Source organism: Leptopilina boulardi, unplaced genomic scaffold (assembly GCF_019393585.1).
Source record: "Leptopilina boulardi isolate dan_hultmark-lab unplaced genomic scaffold, ZJU_Lbou_2.1 LbouV2_40, whole genome shotgun sequence".
In the NCBI taxonomy this organism is placed as follows: Eukaryota; Metazoa; Arthropoda; class Insecta; order Hymenoptera; family Figitidae; genus Leptopilina; species Leptopilina boulardi.
The window spans coordinates 416,779-434,035 of record NW_026137974.1 but is presented as its reverse complement, the minus strand read 5'-3'; the positions used below and the strand labels follow the sequence as shown (position 1 = coordinate 434,035).

At 24.7% G+C, this 17,257-nt stretch overlaps 2 protein-coding genes across 3 annotated transcripts in view; one reads left to right on the top strand and one right to left on the bottom strand.

The window, feature by feature from the left end:
- Positions 1-3,418, bottom strand: part of LOC127289237 (cytochrome P450 4g15) — a 267,349-nt gene extending 263,931 nt beyond the window's left edge. Inside the window, exon 1 of the mRNA XM_051317048.1 lies at positions 3,406-3,418. The gene's annotated coding sequence lies outside the window, so the exon portion shown is untranslated. The remainder of the gene's footprint in view (positions 1-3,405) is intronic.
- The window catches only part of LOC127289233 (tyrosine-protein phosphatase 10D-like), a 68,904-nt gene that overhangs the window by 7,014 nt on the left and 44,633 nt on the right, over positions 1-17,257 (top strand). The gene's annotated exons all lie outside the window — the stretch shown is intronic.

The following is a 17,257-nucleotide window of genomic DNA, read 5'->3' as shown; positions in this document are numbered from 1 at the left end:
AGTGCTCATAGAGAAAATAATCTCTAGAATTTCAAGCATCAGCTGCAACACAGCATCCAATGAATTTAATCTTGTCAGTGGAGGTTCAATCAAAGGGGCATTATGTGAACTTGTTAATGAGAATAGGTGGAGGAGGAGCGCGAGGGAGAAAATTAACAGCGGTGAGGCGTCAAACAGGAGAGACACTTGTTTCCCATTATTTAGAGACAAAAAAAAAATAAATTGTATTTTCAATTTTAGAAAAAAATTTTTTTTTTTTTTAAATATACAATACAATAACTTTTATAAAACAATCAAAATGAAACACTCGCTATTTTTTGTAATTAAACATTGTTTTTAATTTTTTTTTTTAAACTTTTTTTATTTTTTCTTCCTATTAACTATGGAATTTTTTTTTTACAATTAATAATAATTGTTAATTAAAAGATTAATAAAAACATTTTGTTAATTAAAATCTTGTTAAAAATTAATAAAATCAAAATTATATAATAAAAAAATATATACAAATTTAAAAACAATTTTATGTTTAATTAATCTTTAATTAACATTTTTTTAACAAATATTTTTTTTTTTCAAATTTGATGTATAATAATTTGTGTATAATAATCATAAAATAATATTTTCAAAAAGTAACTAATTACAAGCAATTAATTAATATATATATATTTATATATATGAATCAACAGATTTATTCAATTTGAATATGAATTTATAATATCAAAAGAGAGGTTATAAAAGACAAATTAATTTTTCGAAAAAAATTTAATTTGAGCAATATCCTGTTATAAATAAATATATATATATATATATTGTGGAATGCCTTGCAACTGTAAATTGAAATTGTTTTTTATTTTCTTCGAGTTCGTTATGCTGTCTAATAATTAATTTCCCGCCCGCATAATGTGCTATGACTTCAGTAATAAAAGATTACGCCATAAACACAAGGGGTTCAGCAATATAACGTAAAACGTCTTACCTCATTGAAATTCTTTAAGAAAAAGAAGCAAAAAAAAAAAAAAAACAGAAAAAAATAAATAAAATTCGCTCAAAGAACCTCACGACTTTGCCAATAAATCATTTTTAAAATAAACGTCACACACATTTTTCCCATGTGAATACATGCAAAATTTTTGTATTTTTTTTCTTATCTCTTATATACAGGACAATACCTTTTCTATATAGTAATAAAAAATAAATAAATAAAAAAATTTTCAATTTCTCATGTAATGGAAATTTATTTATTTTATTTTATTAGTTTTTATTATTATTATTATTATTATTTTAAAAAATACATAAAAAAATTCTTTTAATTGATTTTTTAAAATTGAATTAGTGGTAAAAAAAATTTGTGGCAAGTTTCTTATTTTTATCGAATTGAATCTGATGGAAAGCTAAGTCGCAGACTTGACTTGAGAGTTTTGCAAAGACATATATATATATATGTATACAGACTCGGCCATTGGTTATAATATACAGTTCTTTTCCCGCTTGGATAGCCTTCCCCTTCACTGTCTTTTGCATTCATAAAATCCGCGAGCATTCTAAAACCTGAAGCGATGTATCACAAATACACCCAGTAACCTAAAAACGAATTTTGATCTCTTTCTCAAACACAGAAATTTCTAGAAAATTTTTTTTTTTTTTTAATTTAATTTACGCGTTGTTACGTTTATGAAAACGTAACACGTTACGGTTACAAAAAAAATTGTGTTACCGTAATAATAGTTGTTAAAATACTGTTACAAATAGTAACGCGTTACTGTTACAGTATCGTTACTATTACTGTTATCGTTAGATCGTCCCAAAACGTAACGCGTTAACATTACCAACAGTAACGCGTTACTGTTATAAAATATAATGCGTTACAGCAATTATATACCGTTACAGATAGTAACGCGTTACTGTTACAGTAGATAGTATCATTTGAACTTCACGGAACGTAACGCGTTACCGGTTTAGAATAATGTTAGTTATGAAAAAACGCGTTATCGTCACAAATAGTAACGTGTTACTGATAAAAAAAAATTTTTGCGTTATACCAATTTACCGTTCAAGGTAGTAACGCGTTACCGTTACAGTAGATAGAATCGTCTGCCCTTTTCAAAACGTAACGCGTTACCGGTTGAAAAAAATTTAAGATCGTTACAAATGTGAAAAAAGCGTTACCGTCACAAATAGTAATGTATTATTGTGATAAAAAAATGAGTTACAGTAACAATAAGAATACTGTAACACTAATAATTTTTCTTACTGTTACAGAAAAAAGTATCACGTTATATAAATATTACGTTAGTGTTACAAATAGTAACGCTTTACCTTCACACTGTAACGTTTTTTAAACAATTTTTTTTAAATTTGCTCAATACATCGAAAAATTGAATTTTATTTTGATCTTTTTATTATATGACAGAATTGAAATTTTACAAATTTCATAATAACTATTTATATATATATATATATTAGTCAAGTTGTAAGTTACTTAAAACTTTTACACGCTTCAGTTAATTCGTGACTGAAATTTGAAAGTTGACCCGAGGCATTCGCAGAATAAAGGAATAAAAGACAGTCTGCTCTATATAGAAACTTTTTATTTTCGAATAATTCAATTCTATTTTATTGTCCTTCGCACAATGTCAATGTGCGCTAATTAAGAGAGGGAAAAAGAAGATCAAGAATCTGATTACAAAAGTTAATTCATCGGGGTAAGCAAAAAAAAATTTTTATTTTTCTCAATTTAGCAGTCTTAATGTTTAATTATTTAATAATTATTTATTAATTATATTTATTCATTATTTGTTAATTGTTTATTATTTATTTACGATTTAATATTAATTTATTAGTTACTAATTATAATCACTAATTAAAGCTATGTAAGAAATGAAAAGAAAGAAATAAGAAATTAAAAAAAAATTAAATCCCAGGGGAATCGAACCCCAAACGTATGATTTAATCCAGAATCTAAGGCGCTTTAACGACCACGGCTATTGCGAAAATCAAAATTTTTTTCTCCAATGAATCACAATTTCTATTAAATAACATTATTATATAATAAAATTAATTAAAAATTATTCGAATTAGTTAAGAAAAAATTTACCAATTCAAATTTAATATATAGAAAAGGATTTTCATAGTAATTTTATTTTTCAAAAAAAAATATGTAATAATTTAAAAAAAAGATATGTCTTCTTGACGCCGGAAGTGGGACGCGAGGTATGATGAAAAAAAAAATTCTCTCTTTTGTTCTTCTCATCGAGCTTCATATAAAAAAAAAAAAAAAGAAACAGTGGAACAAACGTATCTAGAGTGTGGCAATAAGAGAAGAGTTTTGAATAGGTTTGCAGGAGACTATGATTATTTAAAGAGTTGGAGATGCGAATATTTTCACAGTGGTGGAACATTTTTCACTTCTTTTTTTTCTCTCTCTCTCTCGTCATATTATTCTCATTGAGAAATACTAGAAACTCACGAGTTTCGCGAGAGAATGATGAAAAAAAAAGAAGAAAATTTTTCCATTTCCCCAGTTTTCAAGAGTATATACTACATTTAAAAAAGTTTTCACATGGAAAATTACATTTTTTTGTTTCATGTAAAATATATGCTTTTATTCGAAATGGAAATATTTAACAAAAAATTTTATTTTTTCGAGAAAAATTTTTTAAATTAGAAAAATTAGTATAGAAAATAATTTTAATTTTCTATTATGCAAAAAAAATTTAAGCTTTGTACGTAAAAATATAATTAAAATTTTATTAGCTGCAAAAAAAAGTATTTAAAAATTATTTTTGGTACAAAGATATAATTTTTTTTCTGGTAAATATTTTAGTTTATAAAAAAAAATTTCTTTTCTTATTCTAAATATAATTTAAATTTTCTTTGTACCAAAAAAAAATTAAATTTGTATACCAAATATAATTTACATTTTCTGATATACAAAAATAAATCCAAAAAAAATTTATTTAAATTTTTCAATTGATTAAAAAAAAAATGTATTTTCTGGTACAAAAATAAATTCTGGTATAAAAATGATTAAAAAAAGCAATTTTCTTAGTAATTTTTTTTTAGTTAAAATTTTTTTGTATTTTTTTTTAATAGCTTTTTTCATTCTAAAAAAAAAATTCAAGATATTTTTTCTTATGTACATTCTTAAAAAATTTGCATTATAGTTGATTTTTTTTAATCTTTTGCAAAATAACAATAAAAAAAAAAAAAAAGGAGAATCGTTTCTAGGCCACTTTGTTATATTTATTGAATAGCAAATGTTTCGCGACACGAATACCTGTTGCAAAACTAGATTCAATTCGCGGAAGCATAGCGCAAGTTATTTCCGTTTCATCGAAGTTGCTGTGACGGACAATCGACGAATTTCAATCTTTCGTTTCATTTATATATTATATTTATTCTTATTTCTTATTTTCTTTTATTTGCAATATTTTTTCAACGTGACAAAAAAAAAAAAAAAAAAATATTTCACATTCAGAAAATTTATTATCAAAATCGTGAAATTCCAACAGAGATAATTTTTTTTATTATAAAATCGTTTTTCTTTTAATTTAAATTTAAATTAAATATTTATCATACATAAATTATTTTTTAAAAATAATTTTTATTGTCATTGAATAGAAAAATTAAAATAAATATTAGTAAATAATAATAATAAATTAAATAAATAAAAAAATAATCAATAAATTTTAAAAATATATTTTTTTTAAATATTACATTTTTTGTTTAAACAATATTTTATAAAAAAAATTATTTTTTAAATTACTTTTTTTGTGATTTTTTTTAATTAAAACGAAATTTTTTTTTTCTTTTTTTTTGAAATTTATCATTGAAATTCAAAATTGAGTGGAAACGTTTAATGAAACTTTTACTGCCCTCTATTTTCCATATAATTACTTTCAAGACGAGAGAGTAAGATTTCTCGAGGTCGTAGCAACTTTCCGGGTAATTTAAATATTTACGCGCCACGGAGTACAGCAGTTGCGCGTACATATACGTTCACGTAAATGCACAATTATGCAACATGTTTCTTTTTCTCTTTTTTTTCGCTAATTTTTTTTTTTTTTTTTATTTATTTATTCTTTTTATTTCGAATCAAGTTATCTCATCGCTTCATTTTTATTTTTTTTTTTTTTTGCGTTTCATTTTCGCCACCGATTATCCACTATACATACTTGTGTGTGTATATATATATATATATAGGTAATGTAATTATAACAAATAAAAAAAATGTAAATACACAAATATGGCAACAAAAAAAAAAAATAGTTCCCAGGAAAAATTATTATTTTTCCTCTCGCCATTTACAAATTGTATATAAGTATCGCAATTTCCGTTCCATTACTTGAAATATATATTTATTTAGCTAATCAGTTATCTTGAGAACAAGTTTAAAACGATTTTATAAAAGAAGAAATAAATATTTTCAATCTGGAAATTATATTATTTATATTGAAGCTATAAAACTGGAGAGATTTTCAAATATTATGTTAATGGTATAAAAATGAAGATATTTTTATGAAAATAGCTTCAATTGAAGCTATTATCGATTGAAGCTATTAACTATTGAAGATACTATTGAAGCTGCTATCGAATGAAGCTACTATCGATTGAAGCTATTGACTATTGAAGCTATAAATAATTGAGACTATTGTCGATTGAAGCTATTATCTATTGAAGCTATTGACTATTGAAGCGATAAATAATTGAAGCTATTATCTATTGAAGCTATTGCAGCGATAAATAATTGAGGCTATTGTCGATTGAAGCTATTATCTATTGAAGCTATTGACTATTGAAGCGATAAATAATTGAGGCTATTGTCGATTGAAGCTATTGATTATTGACGCTATTGATTATTGAAGCTATTGGCTATTGAAGCTATAAGTTATTGGGACTATTGTCGACTGAAGCTATTATCTATTGAAGCTATTGGTTATTGAAGCGATAAATAATTGAGGTTATTATCTATTGAAGCTATTGACTATACTGAAAATATAAACATTGTCCCTGTTATCAATTTAAGCTATAAACAATTAAAGCTACTAACGATTGAAGCTATTATCTATTGAAATTATCAACAATTGAAGCTATCATTTATTGAAGATATTAAAAAATATAACTGTATTTTCAATTGAAGTTACTAAATTGTAAATGATATCCACTGAAGCTATTTTTAATTAAAGCTAAATACAATTAAAGGTATTTTTAATTGAAGATTAAAGGAACTGAAGCTATATTGAACAATTAAAGATACTGAGAGGTAAAGTTACTTTCAATTGAAGTTACTATTTATGGAAGCTACTACTTACTACTATTTACTACTAACTGAAGGTAATATCCACTGAAGCTACTCTCTAAATCTGAATTAGTAAAAATGTTTACTAATTTGAAATAGTGACTCACTTTTTGCTTCTAAATTAGTAAAATTTTACTAATTATTAGTAACTTTTACTAACAATTAGTAAAATTTAACTAATTCACAAGCAAAAAGTAAGTCACTAATTCAAATTAGTAAACATTTTTACTAATTCAGATTTAGAGAGTATTATTATTTGTAGAGTTTCATAAAAATAAGAAAAATAATTTTTTAAATTATCAAAATGTAAAAATTATTATATATTTATAGTAAGACATTATTCCTTTTGCGAAAATGACATCACTATATAGTCATATATATATAAAAACATTGAGATGCGCATCTGCTATATATGCTAAGTGCTTTGCACTTGATTGCTCGCTTCTCTCTTTTAAACACCCCACACTCAAAATTCATTCTAGGCCAAGTGTTAAGTAATCGACAAAGCATTTGCAATTATCAAAAAATATAATCATAAATTAATTTTCACTCATATATACATCCGCAGATAAATGATATATATATATATTTGTCTCAAAGACAAATTAATATTTATTTGTTTTAAATAAATTTTTATTATTGTTTCAAATAAATTTTTATTTGATTTATAAATAAACATTTTATTAACGACAAATAAATGGGATAGTAGAGTAGGCTCTGATGTGAGAAATATAAATTTATCAAATATATTATATTTGGTTCAAATAAAACATTTCTCTGGGTTTAAATAATAAATGGGCAAAAAAAAAGAACCATTTAAATTTTATATAAGAGTCTCGCATCTGCCAGAGGAGAGATAAAAATACATATAATATCAGCTCAATTACCAGTTATAATATTATATTTTATTACAAAATTGATTTTTCCAATATTGAAAATTTTTATTCTTTTATAGTCATTTTATTAATTTAATATTATATTTTATATAGACTGAGTGAGAAAGAAAGAGAGAAGATTTAATTATTTAAAAAAGTAATGGATAATTTATATTTGTTTCGCAACGAAGATGTCAAAGGCATATATATATATATATATATATATATTTTATTTTATAAATATAAGAGAAATATGATGAATTGACTATTGAAGTCGGGAAACATTGTGTAATCATCGAGGTAAGTCGATTCAGCATCACGAAGTTACATAGTCAAGTTGTGAGACATGTAATAGAAAGTCGCCCACGTGTAAATCTTGCCTTTTAAACTGTTTTCCCTTGTATTTTATTAGAATCAAATATATATAGAGACGAATTTTTGTTTTTCACTCAATTATTATATTGGTTGTATTTGATATGTTCAAATTATCGTAACAGCCATAAATTATAGCTGCGAGACAAATTATAGTTTAACATATCAAATATATATATATATATATATATGTTATAAAATAAAAAGTTAAATATAAAAATATTGTAAATACCATAAATAATATGGGATACAACTGTCACGAAAAAGAATTAAAATAAGTACCACTGATTATAAATACAATAGAAATATCATAAAAATAAATAAAAACCATAAAATAAATACCATTGATTATAAATACCACTGATTATAAATTCCACAGAAATACCATAAAATACCATAAGAATGAATAAAAGCCACAAAGTATATATCATCGATTATAAATACCACAAATTTAAACTACCATAAATTAAATACCATCGATTATAAATACCATAAATTTAAATTACCATAAATTAAATACCACATAGATTATAAATACCACAGAAATACCATAAAATTCCATATAACTACCATCAATTATAAAAAAAATACAAAATAAATAACTACCATCGACTAAAAATACCATAAAGTTTAGCTACCATAAAATTTAGTACCACAAAGAAGATAAATATCATAAAAATGAAAATATATTCATTACAATCGACAATAACTGTTTAGCACTCTCTAAATCTGAATTAGTAATAGTTTTAACTGATTTTAAAAAAAATTTTACTAACTAATTAGTAAAATAACTCAGTAAATATGCCACTAAATTCAAATGAAATAAAATTTTTACTAATTCAAATTTAGAGAGAAGTAAAAAATTTTTTTTTCTTTTTATTACAAGCACTAAAGAAAAAAAAAAAATTAATTTTTCTTTTTTTTAATCAATAAATTGATACTGAGAATAATTTAAATTCTTTCGATTGTCGATAAAAAAATTAAAAATAACATAATATAAAATATTTTTAAAAAAAAATGAGAAATATACGTGTGTATATATATGAGAAGGATTTTAAGACACGTGTGTATACGATGTGTGTATATTTTTAGTCGTCTACGGGATTGAAATGGAAAAGATAGTTATAGACTTCCACGGAGTTAGTTACTTAGTTCTATAATTGAATATACATAACATAAGCAAAACTGCATTTTCCAAAAATCAATTTTTAAACCAATTCCAATAAAAAACAAGGCGAAAATTTTTATTTTCAATATTATATTTCATTATTATATAAATTGAAGCTATTATTCATATTGAGGTTATCACTAATTGAAGCTATCAACAATTGAAGCTATTATTCATATTGAAGTTATCACTAATTGAAGTTATTATTCATATTGAAGTTATCACTAATTGAAGCTATCGACAATTAAAGCTATTATCCATATTGAAGTTATCACTAATTGAAGCTATCGGCAATTGAAGCTATTATTTATATTGAAGTTATCACTCATTAAAGCTATTATTCATATTGAAGTTATCACTAATTGAAGCTATCGACAATTGAAGCTATTATCCATATTGAAGTTATCACTAATTGAAGTTATCAACAATTGAAGCTATTATCCATATTGAAGTTATCAACAATTGAAGCTATTATCCATATTGAAGTTATCAACAATTGAAGCTATTATTCATATTGAAGTTATCACTAATTGAAGCTATCCATAATTGATGCTATTATCCATATTGAAATTATTTCCGATTGAAGCTATCATATACTGAAGCTACCATTTCTACAATGAAGTTATAAATAGTTGAAGTTATCACCAATTGAAGCTATTACCGACATTGAAATTATTGCCTATTGAAGCTATCATATACTGAAGCCACTATTTCCACAATGAAGTTATCGCTAATTGAAGCTATATTCTACTAAAACTATAATTAAAAAAATTGAAGCAACTTAAAAGTGAAATATTGAAGCTATTATTCATATTGAAGCTACAATCGATTAAAACTATTATCCATATTGAAATAATTGTCAATTGAAGCTATCACAAACTGAAGATATTATCCACAATGAAGTTGTAGCTAATTAAAATTAACGACAATTGAAGCTATTGTAATATTAAAGCTATTGAAATACTGAAGCTATCGTCTATTAAAATTATCATTGAAGCTGTTATTCATATACTAAAATTATTAACAATTGAAGTTATATTCTATTAAAACTAATATAAATTGAAGCTACAATCAATATATTGAAGTTATCGTCTATTAAAGCTACCACCGATTAAAATCTTCATAAAATGGAAGCTATTATCACTTAAAGATGCCGCGTGTCAATTGAAGTTATCTTCAATTTCTAATCATATAACTTTTATGCAAAGTTTATGAATGAGTCATTATTAAAAAATTAATCATTTGCTTATTAAATTAAAATCATTTAATATCACGTTACATTGATATATATCAATTTATCAACTTCTTTCATTAAACAAATTAAATTGCACTCTTATAATCAGTCGTTGATAATTTTAAATCTTTTATTAACACTGTAAAAAGAAGGTACTAAAATAATATCGATTTTAGGTATTAAAATAGAATCAAAAGGCAAATTAGTACCTTAAGTTGGTATTAAATTAATACCTTTTGTTTTACAGTGAATATGATAAAGTGAAAAAAAATTTATTTGATTCAAATAATCGGTTACTTAACTATTATCAAATAAATATTTATTTGCATCAAATAATTATTATTTAAAATGGTATTTGTTTCAAATACAGAAATTATTTGTTCATAAATACAGTTTATTTGATTCAAATAAAAATTATTTGGTTTATTAAATATAATAGTCAAGTAGACGATTATTATTTGAATCAAATAAATTGAAGCTATATAGCTGTAATTATTATTATTTATAAGTTATATATAGAAATTTTTTTTTAAAAAATAATGATGTATAACTTTTGAAAAGTTAATAACCTATAAAGTTAGAGTCTATGAAGAAATATGGGGATTTTAAAGAAAAGAAAAAAAAATGATTTTACGACTCCTTTTGACTCAACAGTTCTTCCCCCAATGTTCTGATATGGCACGTCTGCACGTGCCAGACTCTTTTATTTCGAAACGCGTGTGTACAAGTGGGATAGTTAATCAACCCTTTTCCTCCAAATGCCTCATAGATATAGACATATTATACATACACACGTATATGTATATATATATATATATATATATATATATATATATATATATATATATATATATATATATAATAGTTCTATTAACTGATTATCACACGTCAATGTTCAATTATTATTAATTTAAATCATTTTTTTAGGTTATGTTTGTTTAGTTTCTTTTAAGTTTCAAGGTTATTTTCAAAGGTTTTTGATTATATATATATTTACGAATTTTCCTTTAATTTTGAGGTTATGTTCGTTACTTTCAAAGGTTTTGCAATTACAATTGCTTCTTGTTTTTCAGTTTTAAAATTATTTTAGTTATATTCAAAGTTTTAAGGTTATGTTTGCTGCTTTTCTTCAAGTTTCAAGGTTATGTTCTCACAAAGTTTTGATATTATATATTTGCGCCTATTTATTATTTTCCCTATTTATTTTAAAAATTTTAAGTTAAGTTTAAAGATTTTCGGTTATTTTTTCTTCTTATATTCAAGTTTTAAGGTTATGTTCAAAATTATGTTCGTTATGTTTAAAGGGGTTTTGGAATTATGTTTGCTCCTATTTTTTAAGGTTATGCTCAAAAGGTTTTTGATTATAGTTGCTAGTTTTCATTAAGTTTTAAAAATTATTTTCGTTATGTTAAAAGTTTTAAGGTTATGTTTGCTATTTTTTAAGTTTTAAGATTCCCAATGGGAAAAATACCATTGGCGTATTAATGGCCCAATAATGGGAGCCAGGGATGCCAATATAATTCCAATAATGGCACCCAATAATGGACCATTATTGGTAAAGTCTTGGGCTGTCCACGCCGATGCCAATGATTGGCAACCATCATTGGCAAATTATTGGCAACCAATAATTAGCCAATATTAAAAATTTTAATAATAATTTAAAAAATCAATAATTTAAAAAAAATTTATATTTTTATTATTTTTTAATAGTTATTATTATTATTATTTTATTTTTAATAATTAAATTAAAATAAAAAAATGGTCATCAAAGTATTAGTGAAACTATTTCTTCCAAAAAAGAGTTTGTCTCAAATCCAATTAATAGGAGAGACATCGGGCAGAAAAAAATTTCGACGAGAAAAAAATTTTAGATCACTGCTTATATACCAATCAAGTGGCATCTCAACTGCGAGAAACAGTGATGTTCGCCCTCCCTTTGCGGCGTTGAGTGAACTAAAGTCCAGAGCTAAGCCATCAGCACAGCGCGGGAACATTTGAAAAATTTGATTTTATTAGATATTTTATTTTATAATAATTAACGAATTATTAAGTATGACATTATGTTATTAATAATTATTAATGACATTAATTATTTATTAAGTTAATTATTTGTCATATTTAAAATAAAATAAAATATCTAATAAAATCAAATTTTTCAAATGTTCCCGCGCTGTGCTGATGGCTTAGCTCTGGACTTTAGTTCACTCAACGCCGCAAAGGGAGGGCGAACATCACTGTTTCTCGCAGTTGAGATGCCACTTGATTGGTATATAAGCAGTGATCTAAAATTTTTTTCTCGTCGAAGTTTTTTTCTGCCCGATGTCTCTTCTATTAATTGGATTTGAGACAAACTCTTTTTTGGAAGAAATAGTTTCACTAATACTTTGATGACCATTTTTTTATTTTAATTTAATTATTAAAAATAAAATAATAATAATAATAACTATTAAAAAATAATAAAAATATAAATTTTTTTTTAAATTATTGATTTTTTAAATTATTATTAAAATTTTTAATATTGGCTAATTATTGGTTGCCAATAATTTGCCAATGATGGTTGCCAATCATTGGCATCGGCGTGGACAGCCCATGACTTTACCAATAATGGTCCATTATTGGGTGCCAATGGTTTTTTCATTGGCTCCCATCATTGGGCCATTAATACGCCAATGGTTACTCGTGGCAGTTTCCCATTGGGTTATTATTATTATTATTATTATCATTATTATTTTATATATAAATAAATTAGTTCCCATGCATCTGCAGCAATGTGCTTCTTATATATTCTTGTGACGGCAAACACTTTTTATTTCATCGTTTTCTTGCAAGGCGTGCACTCATCGACTCTCGTCTTTTTCATATGTGTACATATATATATATATATATATCGTATCCTTCTTTTTCAAATCCGGATGTGAACGTGCACTTGCTCGAGGGTGTGCTAAACGTTTGTTTCTCTTTCGAGAAGTTTGTAATCTCCGAATCTCTAGGAACGGAAGTTGCGCGCGCGATCTTTTAAATTACTTTTAAACCCTCTTTTTCACATTTTCTTTTCTTTCTTTTTTTTTGTTTTTTCACATTTTCTTCAAATCCGGGAAACAAAAGTCTTTAAAAAAAAAAAAATCCTCAAAAAAAAAATAATATACCCAGAAAAAAGGTTTCTTTGATTCAAAGAAATCAATTTATTTGGACAAATTTTTCTTTGATACAAAGAAAATTTATTTGTTTCAAAAAAAAAAAAAAAAAAAAAAAATTATCTTTGATTCAAAAAAAAACTTATCTTCGTTTCAAAGAAAAGTTTCATTTTAGAATTTTTTTTTGATTTAATGCGCACAAATTTTTTTTTTATTCAAAGAAAAATTTCTTTTGAATCAATGAAATTTTCTTTGAAACTAAGAAATTTTTTTTGTTTCAAAAAAAACAAATTTTTATTTTGAATGAAAGAAAATAAATTAAAGAAATTGGTTTCTTTAAATCAAAGAAATCTTTTCTATGGGTGTATAGTCTTATTTGAAAACCACACAAAATATTTAACTAAATTTTATAATGAAGCTATTTGACAATTTTATCTAAATATATAATTTCTGAAGTATAACTGAAGTTACCATGGATTAAAGCTATATTAATTTTAATTAACTTCAAGTGAAGTTAAATTTTTTGACAATTTTAATAATAAATAATTGAAGTTTCTATAGAAACTTCAGTTTTTCAAAATACGTCATTCATAAGCAATTAAGTTTATATACACGAAAAATGAAAAAATGAAGAAAAAGAAGAAAAGAAGAAAGAAAGAAGAAGAAGAAAGAGAAAAAAAAACAAAAAGATAATGAAGAAAAGAAAAAAGAGTGCAAAAGACGTCATTTTGCGAATGAATGAAACATTTAACCCGGTCCATCGTCTCAATTAAATGGTTGAGCAACAAAAGTGCGCTATCGTGTTAAAATTCATACAAGCTCACTCTTTTATAAACTCCATGGAATTGAATGGAATGCGCTTCTCTCGCGCTTGAAAACTTTCGACGGGCGAATTCATTACTCGCAATTGGAATTCTGCAGAGCTTCTCTTCTCTCTCTCTCTCTCTCTCATTTTTTTTCTCTCGAATTAAATGTAAAGTTTAAGCCTGGTATACGTCACTCTCAATGCCCATTGCCTTTTTTTTTATATCCTCCACTTTGTACCGTCGTCAAAGTAAAAAAAAAAAAATCTTTCAGACTTTTTCCAGACGATTTTCCTAACAGATTTCATTATATATAAATTATTCTATTGTGTCTATTCAATCTGCTTTACGAGTCATTTAGAAAAAAAATTTTTTTTCCTCCCCTATATTAATGTCAATAATAATAATTGACTGCTTTATTTTTCATTTATAAAAATAATTATAATAGTAATAATAATAATAGTTAATTATAATCAATTATTATTTAATAATAAAATTTCTTTTTAAACTTTGACAAAGATGGGTTATTCCGTGTCAAGTGTACCCAATCCATGTTTTTGACAAAGTTAGGTTAGGTTGGTTACTTTTTACATGGAATGACCCATATATATCTATCTATATTAGTATTAAAACGAACATAACCTCAAAATTCTAGGGCATAGGTTTCCAGAATTCAAGGTCATAGATCAAACATAACCTAAAAATTCTAGGACATAGGTTTAAGGCCTAAGCAGAATAGAAACGTAACCGGAATCATAATCGCAAACGCAACCGGAAGAATGAGTTAGAGAAGGACAAACAATATGTCTATCCTTCTCTAACTCATTATTCCGGTTGCGTTTGCAATTAGGATTCCGGTTATGTTTCTATTCTTCTCAGGCCTTTACAGGATTCAAGGCCTTAGTTCAAATATAACCTCAAAATTCAAGTTCATAGGTCAAACATATAATTTAAAAAATTCATCAAGGGACCATTGGTTTTGAGGTTATACCCGAAAAATCACTTCAAATTACCCTAACCAAGAAACAAACATAACCTCAAAATTAAGATATGAAATTTTAATCATTTTAATACTTGCAAGCCTTTAAAAAATTAATCATTAAAGTGGTAAATAATGGGGGGGGGGGTTTAATAAAAATGAATTTTTTTTTAAATCAAATGAATTCCACATGGAGAAACATGGAAAAACGAATAAAGTAACTTTTACTATTTTAAAAGTAAAACCGGAATTGTCCGCAGTTTCTGCGTATTTCTGGTGATTTTTTCCTGAAATAGTAAAAATTATTCCAGAAATATTAAATTTTACTATTTCTGGAGTAAATTTTACTATTTCTAGAGTAAAAATTAACAGAAATGCGCAGAAATTGCGTTCAGTTCCGGTTTTATTTTTAATGTATAGTAAAAGTTACTTTATTCGTTTTTCCATTTTTCTCCGCGCAATATAAAAAAATTTATGATAATTTTTATAATTTGAGAGTATTTAATATTATAAATTAATTATTATATCATGCGTTATTAAAAATTAAAAAAAAAGAACTTACCGATGTTGATGATGGGTCCTTAATTATGCAGCTTCTATGGGGTCCAGGTCCAATGCTCCTCTTCTTTCTTGAGCCCTAAAGCAACCTTAAGGGTAAATTTTAAAACCAGCCAATACAGCTTATTTTCAAATTTACCTTTAAGGAGGCAGCCAAGAAGGTGTCCTTTCGCAAAACAAAACGTGCAGCAACCTTTTTGAAATTCATTTTATTGGTTTGAATAAGCACACTTATATTTTTAAACACTCATCATCAAAAAAAAAAAAAAGATGTATTATAAACAAAAATGATTTTATACAATTTAAAGTAAATATTTTTTAAAAATAAAATTTACATATTTCAATAGTAAAATAAAATTCCATTCTAAGAAGAGTATATATAATTTTAATGTAATTTATTAAAACAGAAAATAATTCTTTAAATCCAACTAGTAAAATACATAACCACAATATATAGGCAATATTGTGGTCGCATATATGTTGTGCTATTTGGAAAAAATTTAATAATTATGCATTATTATAATTCTAATTTTAAAAAAATTTCTTTTAGACTGATTTGTATTTAATTTTTGGTAATTTAATAAAATTACTACTCTAGTTTTAAGAAATATTCATTTTTTTTTTTTAAATCAATTATATGCTTTCTATTTGCCGATAGAACAAGACTTTTTTTACATGGGATATTCTGTACGTAAAGCGAATATCCCTGATCTATTTTTCCATATTACTTTCAAATATTATAATTTTATTAAAAATTTATTAAATAAAGAAAAGTAGATGCTTTCTAAATCTGAATTAGTAAAAATTCACTAATTCAAATTAGCGACTCACTTTTTGCTTTAGAATTAGTTAAATTTTACTAATTGTTAGTAAAACTTACTAATAATTAGTAAAATTTTACTAATTTAGAAGCAAAAAGTGAGTCACTAATTCGAATTAGTAAACATTTTTACTAATTCAGATTTAGAGAGTGTGGATTTTATAATAAATTTAATGCCGTTTGACATCATAATATTAAATTTGAAGAGTACTCTCTAAATCTGAATAAATAAAATTTTACTTAGAATGTTTCAAAAGTCTTCCACGTAGAAAAATAAATGTATATATACACTTAAAAATAAGTGAAACTTCACTTATTTTTAAGTGAAAATAACTTATTTTTAAGTGCATATATACACTTATTTTTCTACGCAGAAGACTTTTTGAAAAATTCTAAGTGAAATTTCACTTATGATCAGATTTACAGAGTAAATTAATTTTGACTTAAAAAATTGAAAAACAAATTTTAAATGAATTTTTCATATACTTCGACATATCTATTTTCCTTCGTTTAATCAATTTTTAATTAAAATTGTATATTATTTAAAAGTAATAGTGAAGAAACAAACCAAAATTGTCGGCGCTTGCACATCGAATGTGCCACATATTATAAAAAAAATTTTATTTGATATATGAAAAATATACTTAGCAAAATTAATTTTTATTAAATTTTTTTTTATTAAAATTACCGTGAGTGTAAATGCAACTTACGCAAACTAAAAAAAATAAATTACGAAAAGGATGTGCATAGTTGGGTATGCGTAGCTCGCTGGTCTTATCCCACTAGCGGGTCGATGGCTGCAACTACTTACAAAAGTATACAGCCACATAGTGATGAGATTAAATAATTTTTCATAAAAAAAAAAATTATTATCAAAAATTATTCAATGCTCAATAAGACATTTCGAAATCCCTGGCATAATAGTTTCAAATGAGCCCTCCCACCCCCCCCTCTTCCCAATTTAAAAAAAAATTTTCACTATTCGCGATAAAAAAAACGATCGCGATTTAAATTAT